Raw genomic sequence first — 14,148 nt, 5'->3', positions numbered from 1 at the left:
TTCTTTTTTGGGTGTAAAAGATTAAACCAGTATTCTGTATCTTAATTAGGTACACCTGCTGCCTTGCCATGCAAGTCTACATGAAGTGCTAATTGTTACTTGGAGCGAAAACAGGAAATGTAAGAACGGTTATTTTATCACGATGTTATGACGTATCTGCGATATTAATAGCAAAATTATAGACAAAAAGTAATCAAGAGATTTCGGGATTATTGGCTTCTTCAGAGCAAGGAAACCAGAAAACCGCAGGAGAATAAAAAATAATAAAAATATAATATTAGTGATATCCCATTCAAAAAATAAAATAAATACTTATAAAAGAGGATTTATCAAGATCCAAGAATTAGACATAGGATCACAAGTTCTAAGTTATCAAAATTCTACTCATATCAGAGCCATTTTAAAACGAATAACTTCATAAAATCAAAGAATAAATAAAGCATCTAATAGAGAAGGTGCTTTGGTAGTAAAGCAAGGCTAATATTAAGTCGAAAAATTCATCCATTATCCCAAAGATGCTGGTCATACACTTTTATAAAAGGTAAAAACCCAAAATCAACAGCATCACAAATACATTTAATAAAATTACAAAGGTTACATGTTTCGCTCGACTAGAGCATCATCAGACCATAACATACACAATGTTAGGTGTTTTGTGTATGTTATGGTCTGATGACGCTCTAGTCGAGCGAAAGATGTAACCTTTGTAATTTTATTAAATGTATTTGTGATGCTGTTGATTTTGGCTTTTTACCTTTTATAAAAGCTAACCTCCTTTTTCAAGATATTTAGAATGTGTGTCACTGAACTAGATGGAAATGCTGACCTGATAATGGAAAATCATAAATCAATCTATGGAGAAATAGAACTTAAAGTGAAAGAAAAGATATCCAATTAGGAATAAATGATAAGCAAAATCATCGCAAATCCAAAAAAGTGAGATTAGAAATAAGGTCTTTTTCATAAGCCTTCTCCAAGCCACCTCTGGACATAGGCCTCTCCTCTAAGTTTTCCACTTGTGTCGGTTTCCGGAAATTCTAAGCGAGTCTTTACCGACTATCCCCCTGATGTCATCCGTCCAACATCTTTTTGGTCTTTTTCTGTTTCTCTTTGTCTCTCTAGGTCCCTATTGTATGACTCTCTTTGTCAATCCTGTCTTGCTACGTGACCCACCCAGGTCCATTTTAATTCAGCAACTCTTTTGATTCTATCAACGACTCTAAAGCTCCTCCTAATCTTCTGATTTTTTTAATCTATCCCTTACAAAGATTTCCTATATTACTCGCTCTATTGCTCTCTGAGCTAGTCTAAGCCGACTCGCACTATATTAGGTTTAGTGTCATATTCTGCAGACCATACATCGCAACAGGTAAAATGCGCATACCGTGTACTTTTCGTTTTAAATTTGTTGAGATATCTGGATTTCTGGTAATGTGGTTCAGTTTGCCGAAAGCAGCCTAATCAAACTGCACCCGTCAGGCTATTTCAGGCTTTTGGTTTTCCTTCCCCAACTTAACAACCTGTCCGAGGTAGATATATTCGGTGACATTCTCAATAATTTGGTTGTATAGAACGATTTGAATATTGTTTGAAATCATTACTTTTGTCTTGGTAGTGTTTATTTTTAGACCTATGCTCTTAGAGGGTGCGTGCAACTGTTGTATCATTTCTCACAGTTCGTCCGAGTAACAAATAAACATCAATTTTAAACCCTTTCTGTTGCCATTTTAATTTCTTGAAGACCTTTAAGCGCCAACGTTCGACAATAACACCTTCGGTGATGATGAGTTATGACAAAAATAATAGTCCGGCAAGACTAACCGGTTTACAGGGACTATTTCTAGGGAGTTGAGTTAGTTCGACAGTCTTGATTTAAAAGTTCTAAACAACAAGAACAACTCCCTAGATCTGATAGGTACCAGAAACCCTGTTAAATTTAAATGATGAAAAAAAAGAACCTATCAGGCCGGCTTCGTGGGTTCTCTGTATGGTCAGTTGTCTCAGTCACACTCACTCACTCAGTAGTAAAACACCTTAAATTAATTTAAATAGGGTGTTTATTAAAGTTGTAAGGCAAACAAAATCTACATGGAAAGTAAATATACATGATGGTATTAAAAATGTAAACAAAAATAAATAAAAGATATATAATATAACTTTATAACCTAAAGGTACTTGAATTCGCCAGTGATCACTTTGGAAGCATTGCATAATAAAGCATAACATTGAATTGTTTTAATTTACATAATTATAAAATAAATATAACTTAAGTTTTAAAGATTAAAATGAGAAGGTGATAAAATATTAAATTCATGTTAAATCATACGACAAAGAAATCAAAGAAATATGGTTAAGATCAATTAAAGAGGAAAAGAAAAAGACAAGGTAAGCTTATGGGTAAAGTTTCATGGTGTTCTTCTTTTAAGGGCGAGAGCTCGCGATGGGTTATTTCTCACCACATAGGGCTTAAGGCATGATGTGGGTTGACGGGGCTAAGGGCGGCGAAATTATTTGCTTTTTTGGCTTCAGGGCGAAATCCTCATCACTGCTGGATTATGGCTGGCGGTTTACAAATTCATAATCAAGGAGCTCTAAGAGAGATTTCTCAATGGAAACACGGTACACCAAATAAAATGTCACCAACGCTGAAAACTACTTACGAAGTTTCAAGAGGCATCGAACCACTAAGAACCATCTTGCTTCAAAAAATATTTGATTGAAAATGAAGAAACACTAATGAATTTTAGTTTTTAGTATTAATTTAGCTAAGATGTGGTGACGGAGAGAAATTATACTAGATTTATTTCACGACACGATTAATCTCTCTCCGTCACAGCGGACAGCACGGTTCACCTTTGACAGACGCAGGAGCTGGAAAGACTCAGAAACCCAGATGCGTCGCGGAACTGTTTAAGTAGCAGTTCAAAAGACGGCTGGGCGCAAGACCGGAGATTGTGGAACTTCGCTCGTTACTTTATGGGTTTAGCCGCTATGGGCCCAACCAAAACCCATACATAGATCAGAGACAACCAAAGAGACGCGCAACTGTGCGCTAATAAAATATCCGATTATTTTCCATCTTTGTCTCTCTTCGTGAAAGGTAAACGTAGATGGCGCAGATAGCGTTTGCCCCCATAATTCAAACCTCGGCTATTAAGAATTTAATTATTTATTTTAATTAAAATCAGCCGTTATGTCTCAGAACTCAGAACATCATAATTATGTTCTAAGACAGAACGGCTGATTTTAATTAAAACAATGCAATCAAAATTTAAATTGGGGAACTAAATAAACTAAATATAATTCTGAAACATTTTGTATTGTATTTTCAGTATATGGTATAACTATAATATGTGCATGCATTTTCTTAATTATTTTCATAATTTATAATTTAAGATGGTAACAGTAACATGCATATACATAAATGCAATTAAAATATAGAAACATTTTAATTATCACATTACTATAATAATATTCCAAAAAATATATCCTTTGGTGTAACAATTTTTAATTTTTTTTTAATGTTTTTTTTTTGCAAATCTCTTAATTTTTCCTTTTGAACCTCCATGGAATACCTATTTTAACTACAGCCTTAACAATTACCTTAATGAACATATTTCTGTTCCTAACACAAATCAAAACACTAAAATCTGTATCCTACAAAAAACTACAACTACTAACTACTGTAACCAAGTTCACCTAAATCCGGTAGGTAATAAAATACGTAAAGTTTAAGCACTCGTCCAAAATCTCAACTAATGATGTAAAACAAAACAAAATTAATCAGCAACAACAACTATTCAGCTATATTGAAATTCACGGGTTCATGTTGAGCAAGGATTGCACTGTTGCTGTACTGAATTATAATTTTAGAAATACTAGAGAATTGGACACAAGCTATCCTGTATTTTTGCATTCATTTAGACGGAGATGGAAGAATGTTTTCTCTTGACTGCTCTGATAACTAAATACATTTAGCATTGCAAAAGATTAGTGTTGTGGCGCCACCTTAGCTCACCTTTTATAAGGTAAGAGAGAGACAACGAAATACAATATAATACAGATTAAAGATAGCAACAACAATAGGATAAAAATTTCTATTTAGTTGCACGTCTCTTTGGTTATCTCTGCATAGATCACTAATAAGAAAACCATAGAGTGCTTAGTAGAAAGTACAAATACGGGACAAATCGTAATAATTCGACACGCGGCGCCACTGGCGTCCGCTTTAGTAAACCGGTTCACCAATTCAATTGCCGTGAAATCTTCTCCATGCACAGCATATTGTATACAATAATAAATAATTAAAGTGGAGATAACGTTGATAGTGGTTCAATGAAAAACATTGGCGAATTCTATTAAAAATCGAAGGCAATTGTAATTATGGTGGGTGTCTCAGTCAGCAGTCTCGTACTTATAAAGTTTTGAAAGAAAGATTTATAACAAGGTCATTTTTAAATATTTTAACCAAATGAATAAAAGTTAGGATTCTCCAGATCCCGTCTAAAGCGTAATTAATCCTGTAACATTGTGCCTCCTTGCCGCAATTTTATCTGTTTTGATATTTTCATCGATTTTTACAATTGTTTTAGATAAAATGTCAAATGTCTTAGCCAATTCAATTGTCATAGATATTTTTAATAAGAGGGCTATATCTTGAGTCTATTCTGGCATGTTTTAGTGAAAGTCCACAAATGCTAGACATATGGGGATATTGTATTCGATTTTTTTTTCTATTAGGGTACGTTATGTCTGTAAATAGTCGTATATAAAAATCCGCTTAGGAAACCTGCCTGTTCTACTGGCAGGTAAAAATCCAGTTTTCTCGAGAGACGATTAGTAATAACCTTGGTAAAAAATTTATAAAGATGCGACAGCAAGCTGATGAGGTAATAGTTCTCAATGTTGGTAGTATCTCTCTTTTTAAATAGCGGTACTACTTTCGCATTGCACCACGGGTCTGGTCTTGTAGGCATTTATTCAGTAATATTTAAATTGTTTTTAGTTTATTTTCTACAAATTTAAGCATTTCCACTATGACGCGATCTTCTCCGAAGCCTTTTCCGTTCTTCATTTTTGGTAAAGCTATTTTTATTATATCTAAAAATGTGTCTTGAATATCTTCTGGGCCTAAGTTGTACACTAGGGTAAGTTGATGTATAGCTTCCATATTAGGCATCAGAGACAAGTATAGTTCATAGTAGAATCTCTCAATAACTTGGGTACATATTATTATAATAGTAATCTGTTTTGGTGTAATAATTTAGGATTTGACAACGTATACTTATGTTTTTTTAAATTTAATACCCTGTTTATTTTTAAATAAATTCGCCTTATTTTTTCCTTTTTAAAAACATATAACACTATGGACTTATTTTTTAAAATGAATAAATAAGCTAATTATTTTAGGTATCTCTGCTTTGATTATTTTCGAAAATAAGTCCATAGTGTTACACATTTTTGAAAAGGAAAGAATAAAGCGAATTGTTTCATATACCATCATACGGAATGTTGAATTGTATGAAAAAATATATTTATTGTTTATCTTAAAATCCTAAATCGTTACAATAAACCAGATAGCATATTAGTGTTCCACGGAAAAACCTTCATCAAAAGCATGTTTTACTTTTTTAATATGGTAAATAATAACGGAGATACAAGGGGAATCCCAAAATCCAAAATTATCTTATCCCATGAGGGCTACAACTTTAGATAAAAAAAAATAAAAATATCTCAAAATAAAAATCCACAAAAAAAAATGAGATCATTATTTGGTTACATCTGGTGAGTTATGAAACCTAAAAAAAAAACAACAAAAGAAATGCTTATCCCATGAAGGCTACAACTTTAGATAAAAAAAAAATAAATCGACTACCTGTTTGGCCTTCCCATATAATGAACATAATCCGATTTTTCATAAAATATTTTAACAAAATCTTCTTTATTATATTTAAGAAAAACCTATATGTTCACTAGGGTCCAGAAGAAGGAACGAGAAACGTAATAATTCTGCATATAAAGGAGCAGGCGTATTAATAATTCTTTGTGAGAAAATTGAAATGTAAGCATTTTTAATATCGTCTGATATTAGGATTAACATTGAAAGCGGACATGAAACAAAGGAAATTTTTATTCCTTTAAAGTTGTTTAATTATTTTTTAAGCACACTGCAAAATTATATTTTCGTTTTATTAAATTATTTTGAAAATGATCAATGTTTCCGTATTTTAATTATTCTTTGCCTAGAACTTATATTGATTTTTAATATCATTTATGCATAAGAACTAGAAGTATTCTTTTATATCAATAATGTAGGCCCAAATTTAATATAGAATATTGCATGGCGTCTATTTGGCAAGTTTAGACTTTATATTTTTATTTAAATATTTGAAATTTGATTTTGTTAACTTCAATCGCCATACATCTACACATCTAATCTTTTAACTTTTAAGACATTTAGTAGAGGAGTAAATAGGTACTGAACTGAATTAGGTAAAAAAAAAGGAATAGCGAACGATGAAGGATAAATTTAAATAAAACTTTAACATTAATCTTAGTTAATAGATAAACCCTCTAAACGCAAATACTGTAGATATCTAAAGGATTTCAGATGACTTTGTCTGTATTTTAGGAAAAATGACAATAAACATTTTAGCGAGTTTACTACATAAAAAAGATGGCGTCAAGTAAAGACGCGTGTGTAAATGAAGAGAACAAAAAGTGCGATTACTTTAAAGGTACTGTGAAAAAAGCAGCGTAAGGTGTAATTCGTGTTATAAATGTTATCATCTAATGGTAATAAGCGGCCCAGAACACAAATAAAGAGAAATGCGTGTGGCCTAATGAACAGGCAGAAATTCAATTGACGTTATTACCAAGGGCGTGTGGTGGGAAATTTAAACGTGATCTATTGCTTGATATTTAAGTTTGAAGTAATTTGCAGAATTTCAGAAGTTGATGCATTAACTGAAGTGATGCCAGATATATTTAATATATATTATTATAGTGTTAAATTAATCATACCTTTATCAGTTTAAAAATACCCACATTTTATTAAAATTGTTAATTTTAAATTTGAGAGAAAAAATAAATGTTAGATTACACTGAAATTTAAAAATAGACAGGGAGAAAGCTTTATTCTTACTAGATCATATATAACTAGAAGAGGATCTCATTAAGGTTTTCTCGATGAACTGGAACCTATCATTATACAGCAATTAGAGAGATGTTTAGTGAACTAGAACTTGTAAGATTTGCAACTGTGATTTTAACCAAAGCAACCGTTCTTTTATGTTTATTTCGAAATTTTTGTTCTTGAAAAGACCCTAAAGCTTCTTTATTAACTGAATAAAAATGTTCCCCCTGAATTTAAGCAAAACCAATGAATACATCTTGAGACACACTTTGGGACTGGGTTGCAAATAGAACCTTTTTGCATTATGGGTCTTTAAGTAATTATGCTCTAATATTGGAGCAAATTCGATAATTTACTAGGACTTACATGATCTTCCAAGATTTTTGTGGATGGATTCGAGTGTCTGGGCAATTACTACTATAAACTAGCGCATCAAGGATATTTAAATGAGTATTATAACCTAGATGAAGACAAGGATATTTAAATTCCCAACATTTTGATGGGTAGCGGTCTAAGAATTAGAACTAAATTGTAAAAATTGAAAACTGACATAATCATTAAAAAATTTACCTGTCTTCTGCCCTGTGTAGTTGCACAATGATTGGATGTTTTTAAGCTTGTAAAATAATTTATCAACCGTAAACTTACAAAAAAGCTACAATAAGCTATAAAATTACTTAAAAACCTTAAATTAAAAGAAAATCATGACGCTTGGCTTGCTTGCCATCTAAAGAGAACATAAAAAAGAAAGTCGAGTCGTCAAATTCGACAGTTAAGATTTCATTATTGTCATATTTGATGTACTTCAAAAACTAGCCAGTTAAATCTAAATCAGTCGACCACCTTGGATAGCACACTATTTGGCTCCGCCATATTCCACCTAAATGTCCAATACCCATGATAACTGCCAGCAAAGGTAGTTTTGTGTTCAGCATGTAAACAGCTGCTGACTCAAATACGCCCTTCCCTCGAGTATTGCTTGCATGTCTGGAGCTCTGCACCCAAGAATAGTTTAAAGCTGCTAGATTCTATACAGAAGAGAGCTATTCGTCTTATCGACAAACCAGGACTGACAAAGAGTCTGGATAGCCTAGAGCACAGGAGAAAGGTGGCTAATCTCTGTTTATTCTACCGTTATTATCACGGTAAGTGCTCCTCTGAGCTGGCAGGCCTGATTCCACCCAGAGCTGTTCCGGCAAGAAGGACGCGTCTAGCAGTTGCGGCTCATCAACATCGAGTCCACCTGCCTACCCCAAGGACGTCGCTGTATCGGGACTCATTCATCTGGAGAATATCTTCTTTGTGGAACGGGCTTCCACCTCACATATTTCCCAACGCATACAACCTGCAGCGATTCAAGATAATTGCCCACAAATATCCTCGCGCAAGCACCACTCCAAGAGTGACATAGGACTTTCCTCTTGTGCTTGTTTACCATAAAAAAAAAGCATGTGCAAATTTTCGCAATGAGGATTCGCAAAGCTGTAAGTGAAGCAAGGAACTTTAAACTCTGCTAAAGTTGTCTGAGCTGCAAAATGAGGTGCTTAAGAAGCAGACCGACGGGTGTCAAAGCGAAACCAGCAAAGTGCACGGCAAGACCAGCTCAACAGTACCAGGACCAACATCGGCGCTTAAACGAATATCATAGATTAATACTTCTTAGATAGATAACTCCCATAACTGCCAATAGAACGCTGAACGTCGATTAACTATTACGCCCTCTGCATATCGAGGAGTGAAAATGGGTTTGTTACGTCCCATGGCGGATAATTTACAATTTTATTATTGCGGCAAATTTGAATTTTGCTAGTGCGCTTAAAATTAGTGGGAAATATGCGGTTCTGTCGGAAATTATGGTATAATATAGGTATATAGTATATTATAGTATATTATAGGCAGATTAAAGAAGTGTTAAATTGAGACTCTTTTATCGCCATATTAAATAGAGAGCTTAATTTTTCACTTTTTCTATTTGCGTATAATAATTTCTGAAAGACCCGTACATTTCCTACTAGATCCTAGATAGGTCTGGATTTCAAAAGTTAAGCACGAAATATTGACAACATGTATTACTGCATTATAAAAAGAGATTATAGTAAAATACTCACAAGTTATACAATAAAAATTAACAGTTGTACATGCTTGTTTAAACATTAAATAAAATATAAAAACTCTCTAAAATTCCATAATGTATAAACTTACAACGTAATTTAATTAGCAACTTTGTTTTATGAAAACAAACTTTGTAAAGTAGAATTTATTCAGGGTGTTACAAAAGGTTTTATTAAATGTATAAAAGTCAATAAAAATTTAATAAAATAGCCAAAAAATTACCGCATACTCATTTCACTAATAATTTTTCTTAGTATTTATTATAAATTAAGTATGAATTAATAAATAGAAGAAGCAGCAAAAACAAAAAAATCCTAAATGTATTACTATATTTTAAAAAGAATATAAAAAAAGATCACAATTTATACAATCAAAGCTAATAGTTATACATGCTTTTTAAAATAATAAATAAAATAAAAAAATTCTTCTAAATTCCATAATGTATAAACTTACAATTTAATTTAATAAAGTTTGTTTTATGAAGAACACAGTTTGCAAAGTAGAATTTATATAGGGTGTGGAGAATGGCGTGTGTTACAATAAATGTACAAAAGCAATAGAAATTTTATAAAATCAACAAGAAATAACCCCGTGCTCAATTCACTAGTAGTATTCCTTAGTAAATATTATAAGTTAAATAAATATCAACAACTTAGTATTAAAAAAGGCAATAAGTAAATATATTAAAAGTAAAATTTACAGGAGTTACCATTCCTTTAAAAATTATTGACTTCAAGACTTCATCCAAAATTGCTTATACATTGAAACTGCTGAAATTCCTATTCTCTCAAGTTTGGCATCGGACTTAGTTTAACAGAAACTAAGTCTATACAGAAACAAGTTGAATTTTGCTGCATATTGAGTTTAACAGGGTATATTATTTTGGACTCCAATATCTAAAAATAGAAAGCTATTTAGGATTTTATGCTATTACTAAAGACCTAGGTACAGTTTTTAACTTTCATCAGTTTATTCTGTTGTCGGCTGCTCTATGAGGTCAAAAGTGGTCAGGTCTTTAAAATCATAGTCGGAAGAAAGATATTTTTAAATGGCATATCCTATATATTTTGGATAGAAATAAAATGATATTATTTTATTAACTTCAAACATGTCAAACAGAATATAATTTCGCCACACAACAGGAGTGTCAGTCTAGAAAACACATTAATCAGTTAACTATAATATTTTCTTACTACGATAAAGTCTAATTATTAATGAAAGAGCTTAGTTTAACCCAAGCAGATTACCATTAAATTAGCTTATACCTCTGGTGGGGTCACATATTATGAAGACCATTCTAACTTACCTTGTATTAGGCCTGGAAGGTTAACCGAAAGTATATTATCTGGTTTAAGGCCCCTCCTTGAAATGCATAAATGAATGAGGAGTAAAATAATTTTTACATACATAGAATTTTTGATTACTGAAAATAGAATTCCTTGTTATTGAAATTTTCATGGTTTCAAGGCTTAAGAAATCTGAACCAAAATATTCAACATATTGAGCCTGTTAAAAAACCAGCAAATTTGTGGATAGCAGAAGACACAGATCTTCTTCTTCCCAGAATCTATTTCTAATTTTTGTTTCTTCCAATAACTACTTATGCAATTGCAATATCTCTAATGTCTATATTCGATTCAATGTTTTTACTGTTGTCTTTTAAAATATAGTTCACTGCTTTTTTATAAATTTTCCTGTATCCCACATGTTAGCGCACCTAAATGAAAACCAATCACTACTGACACACTGAACTAAATAATAATAACAATAATAATAATCTTTATTTAGCATAAATAGCTACATACAAAAACAACAAATTTCCCAAAAAATTAATAAAAATAAAGATACATATATCAATAATAATGTTCATAAAGCTAATTCAACAACATATTTAGTCAGCAAGAGTACATATATAAATAAGCAATAACCTATCTCCAATAATATAGTAACACCTAGAAAAATTATGTGAAATCTGAGAACAGATCATTTTTTCAAAATTTAATTAATTAATAACATTTAGTTTTTCGGCATAAGTAAAATAAAAAATAATAGTAAAATAATTCGGCATAAGTAAAATGCGTCTGAAAGCTAGAAATCTGAAAAATGGCCGTATTTTATGAAATAGCAAATGCTTGACAGTCCGCGTAGTCTCAAGGGGGTAATTTTGCTCTCTAGCGCCATCTATATATCGAGAAGTAGAAGCTTTTTTACTGTTTCGTAAACAGCTTAAACTTTCAAGGCCCTGAACGAATATATCAAGCACGTCAGCTGACCCTGATCAATCACCGTACAGTCAGGTTCAGATTTCTACAGGGCGAAATGCTCTTGCCAAAAAAGCGTAGGAAAAAAAGAAGAAGAGTCCATGGATCTAACCAAAACACTGACTCTGATAACAAAAAAATGAACAAAAACAAAGTTGCATTTAAAATAAAGAAAAGCAATGAAAATGAATTTCAAACAATAAATGGCACTGTTGCACCAAAATCAGCTAGGGAAGCCGATACACGAGTCACAGGAGAATTGAAAACTGTGACACACCGAAAGAGGATGACCACCAAAATTAATCCGAAGATTAGGCCTGGGGTCATCAAATACTATAAGGAAAACTTGGGGCACCTGAAAGCTATAATGTTTAAAAATATTTTTAGCTATTCCTATCTCGAATGGAGATAGAGATAACTCCAGAGGATATAAAAACCTTTCTGGTTAAGAATAACATCCTTTATTGTGATTGCGAGAAGATTGATACCAAGAGGACTGCTATCCGTTATAGCTGTTTTAAGTTGGGCAGATATAACCGATTGCTTGATGCAGATTTCTGGGGAAAGGTAATACAGGTAAATAAATTTTTTAACCTGAAGAAGGTAGTACTTTCGAGAGGCTAAACAACTTGCAACTAACACATCAGATAAGATGAAGCTTTGATGTGTAAATATCAGTGTCCGGTTACTCAGGAGCAAAGTTTTACATCTAGAATTTTTCATTATTGATAAAGATTTGAATCTGATCTGCGTCATAGAACATTGGTTAACAGAATTTGAGGGTAGTTAACTTTGTGTAAGCGTCTATATGTTGTAAACTTTTCTGCCATAAATAATATACTTAATAGTAAATGCAAAAAAATTTCATATAGATTGTAATGTAAACAAATTTATATAGTTCTCAAGTGTTTTTATGTGTAACTTAAATGTTTATAGTTTAGCAGTGTATAGATTTCCGTCAGGCCATTTTGACATCATCTTCAGAAGCCTGGATTCAGTGCTTGGTAATTTTGGAGCTGGTAAGCATGCTGGCTTACAGGGTGATCTAAATTTATATTTTGGCATACTCGAGCCTTCTGCTCTAAAGATACTCTAAAGTGGTTATGGCATGCAGTAGGCAATACAGTAGCGAACAAGACAAGGTGCATACTTAGATGGTATTTTTGTGGATACAAGTATGGAAATAAGTTTCCATACTTGTATGACGTAATTGACCTTGACGTATCGGATCCTTTTCTATTTTGGCCTACATGCACGCCGCAGATAAGGAGGCGTGCATCTATGGCGTGCATCTATGGCGTGCAAAAGAGGCTCACATGAATTTTATGGTGCTATTTCTGAAATAACTTGATATTTTTTGAGGTTCTGCTTATAAAAAGTGTGAGAATTTTGAGAGCCTCTTGAATGAATGTTATGTTTTCATTTGAAAAAATACAAACTGAAATCTCATAATGATACTAAGTAATTTGATCCAAAACCTCTGACTATGAGAGGACATTTAAGGTTACTTATTTGCAAATAAATTTTACTATGTTCAATATAAAAAATAGTATAAAAAGCCGTAAGTAAATCAAAAATTGCTGTAAGTGACGCTGATATAGCATCCTCTTATAATCCTATGAGGAATATGTCGCAGATGTCGCATTATTTTTTAAATGCTGCAAGTACTATTGTTCAGGGCATGCCTAAGTCAGAACTAGATCCTCTGTTGATCTACTGAAGTTTTAGTAGTCTTAATATTTACAAAAAATTAAACTTTAAATAACTTTTAATAGAGTAAGGAGAGTCAAGCCAACCATAAAGCAACTTATTGTAATTCCTTTAACAGAAGTTATAAATACATACAATTACAGAAAATAAGAAGGCTTTGATCGTTCCCCTGTTCAAAAGGGAAGTCCAGATGTTTTTGGAAATTCCTCTTCTTCCGGAGCTTCTTTCTATTGTTTTCAGTTCTGGAGACATGTCTGTCAGATCAAGTGGTGCACTATTTTGAAAATAATAACTTGTTCAATGAAAAACAATTTAGGTTAAGAAAAAACAAAAGCACCAAACAAGGTATATTAGGTATTTTAGCTTATGTCGTGGATGCTTTTAATAAGCAACGCTATGATGTGATCTTGTTCTGTGGTCTCAGCAGGGCCTTCGATTGTGTCAACCATCGGATCCTTAGGTTTGCGTTGGTATTATAACTTTAGTAACAATAGTAGTACATTTTTAAAATTTCACAAGAAGACACCAAAGAGTCCGGTACCGAGGTATAGTGTCGACAAGGTAGGAAAAAAGATTGGTGTACGCGTAGGTACAATTATGGATAATTATTTGCCACTTGTGAATCCTAATGTAAATTTTTTACTTTTTGCCGATGATACTGGAAGCACACTTGAGGCTTCTTTGTTGAAAACTTAAGGCACATGAGATGGTAGAATGGTTTCTTTTAATAAGGCTGATAATGAACAAAGGCAAGACTGAGAAAATGGTTCTTGCTCTGAAAAGCGTTCATGGCTTCAATTGAACATATGTCCCATAACAAAATTCTTGTTGTAATTATGGATCCAACAGCACAATGAGATCTGCAAAGTTTCCGCTGTATGTCAGAAATAGCTTAACTAGGTGTCAGAATGGTTCTGGTTTCTGGGCAAT

Source organism: Anthonomus grandis, chromosome 3 (genome assembly GCF_022605725.1).
Source record: "Anthonomus grandis grandis chromosome 3, icAntGran1.3, whole genome shotgun sequence".
In the NCBI taxonomy this organism is placed as follows: domain Eukaryota; kingdom Metazoa; phylum Arthropoda; class Insecta; order Coleoptera; family Curculionidae; genus Anthonomus; species Anthonomus grandis.
This window is presented reverse-complemented; position numbering follows the sequence as displayed.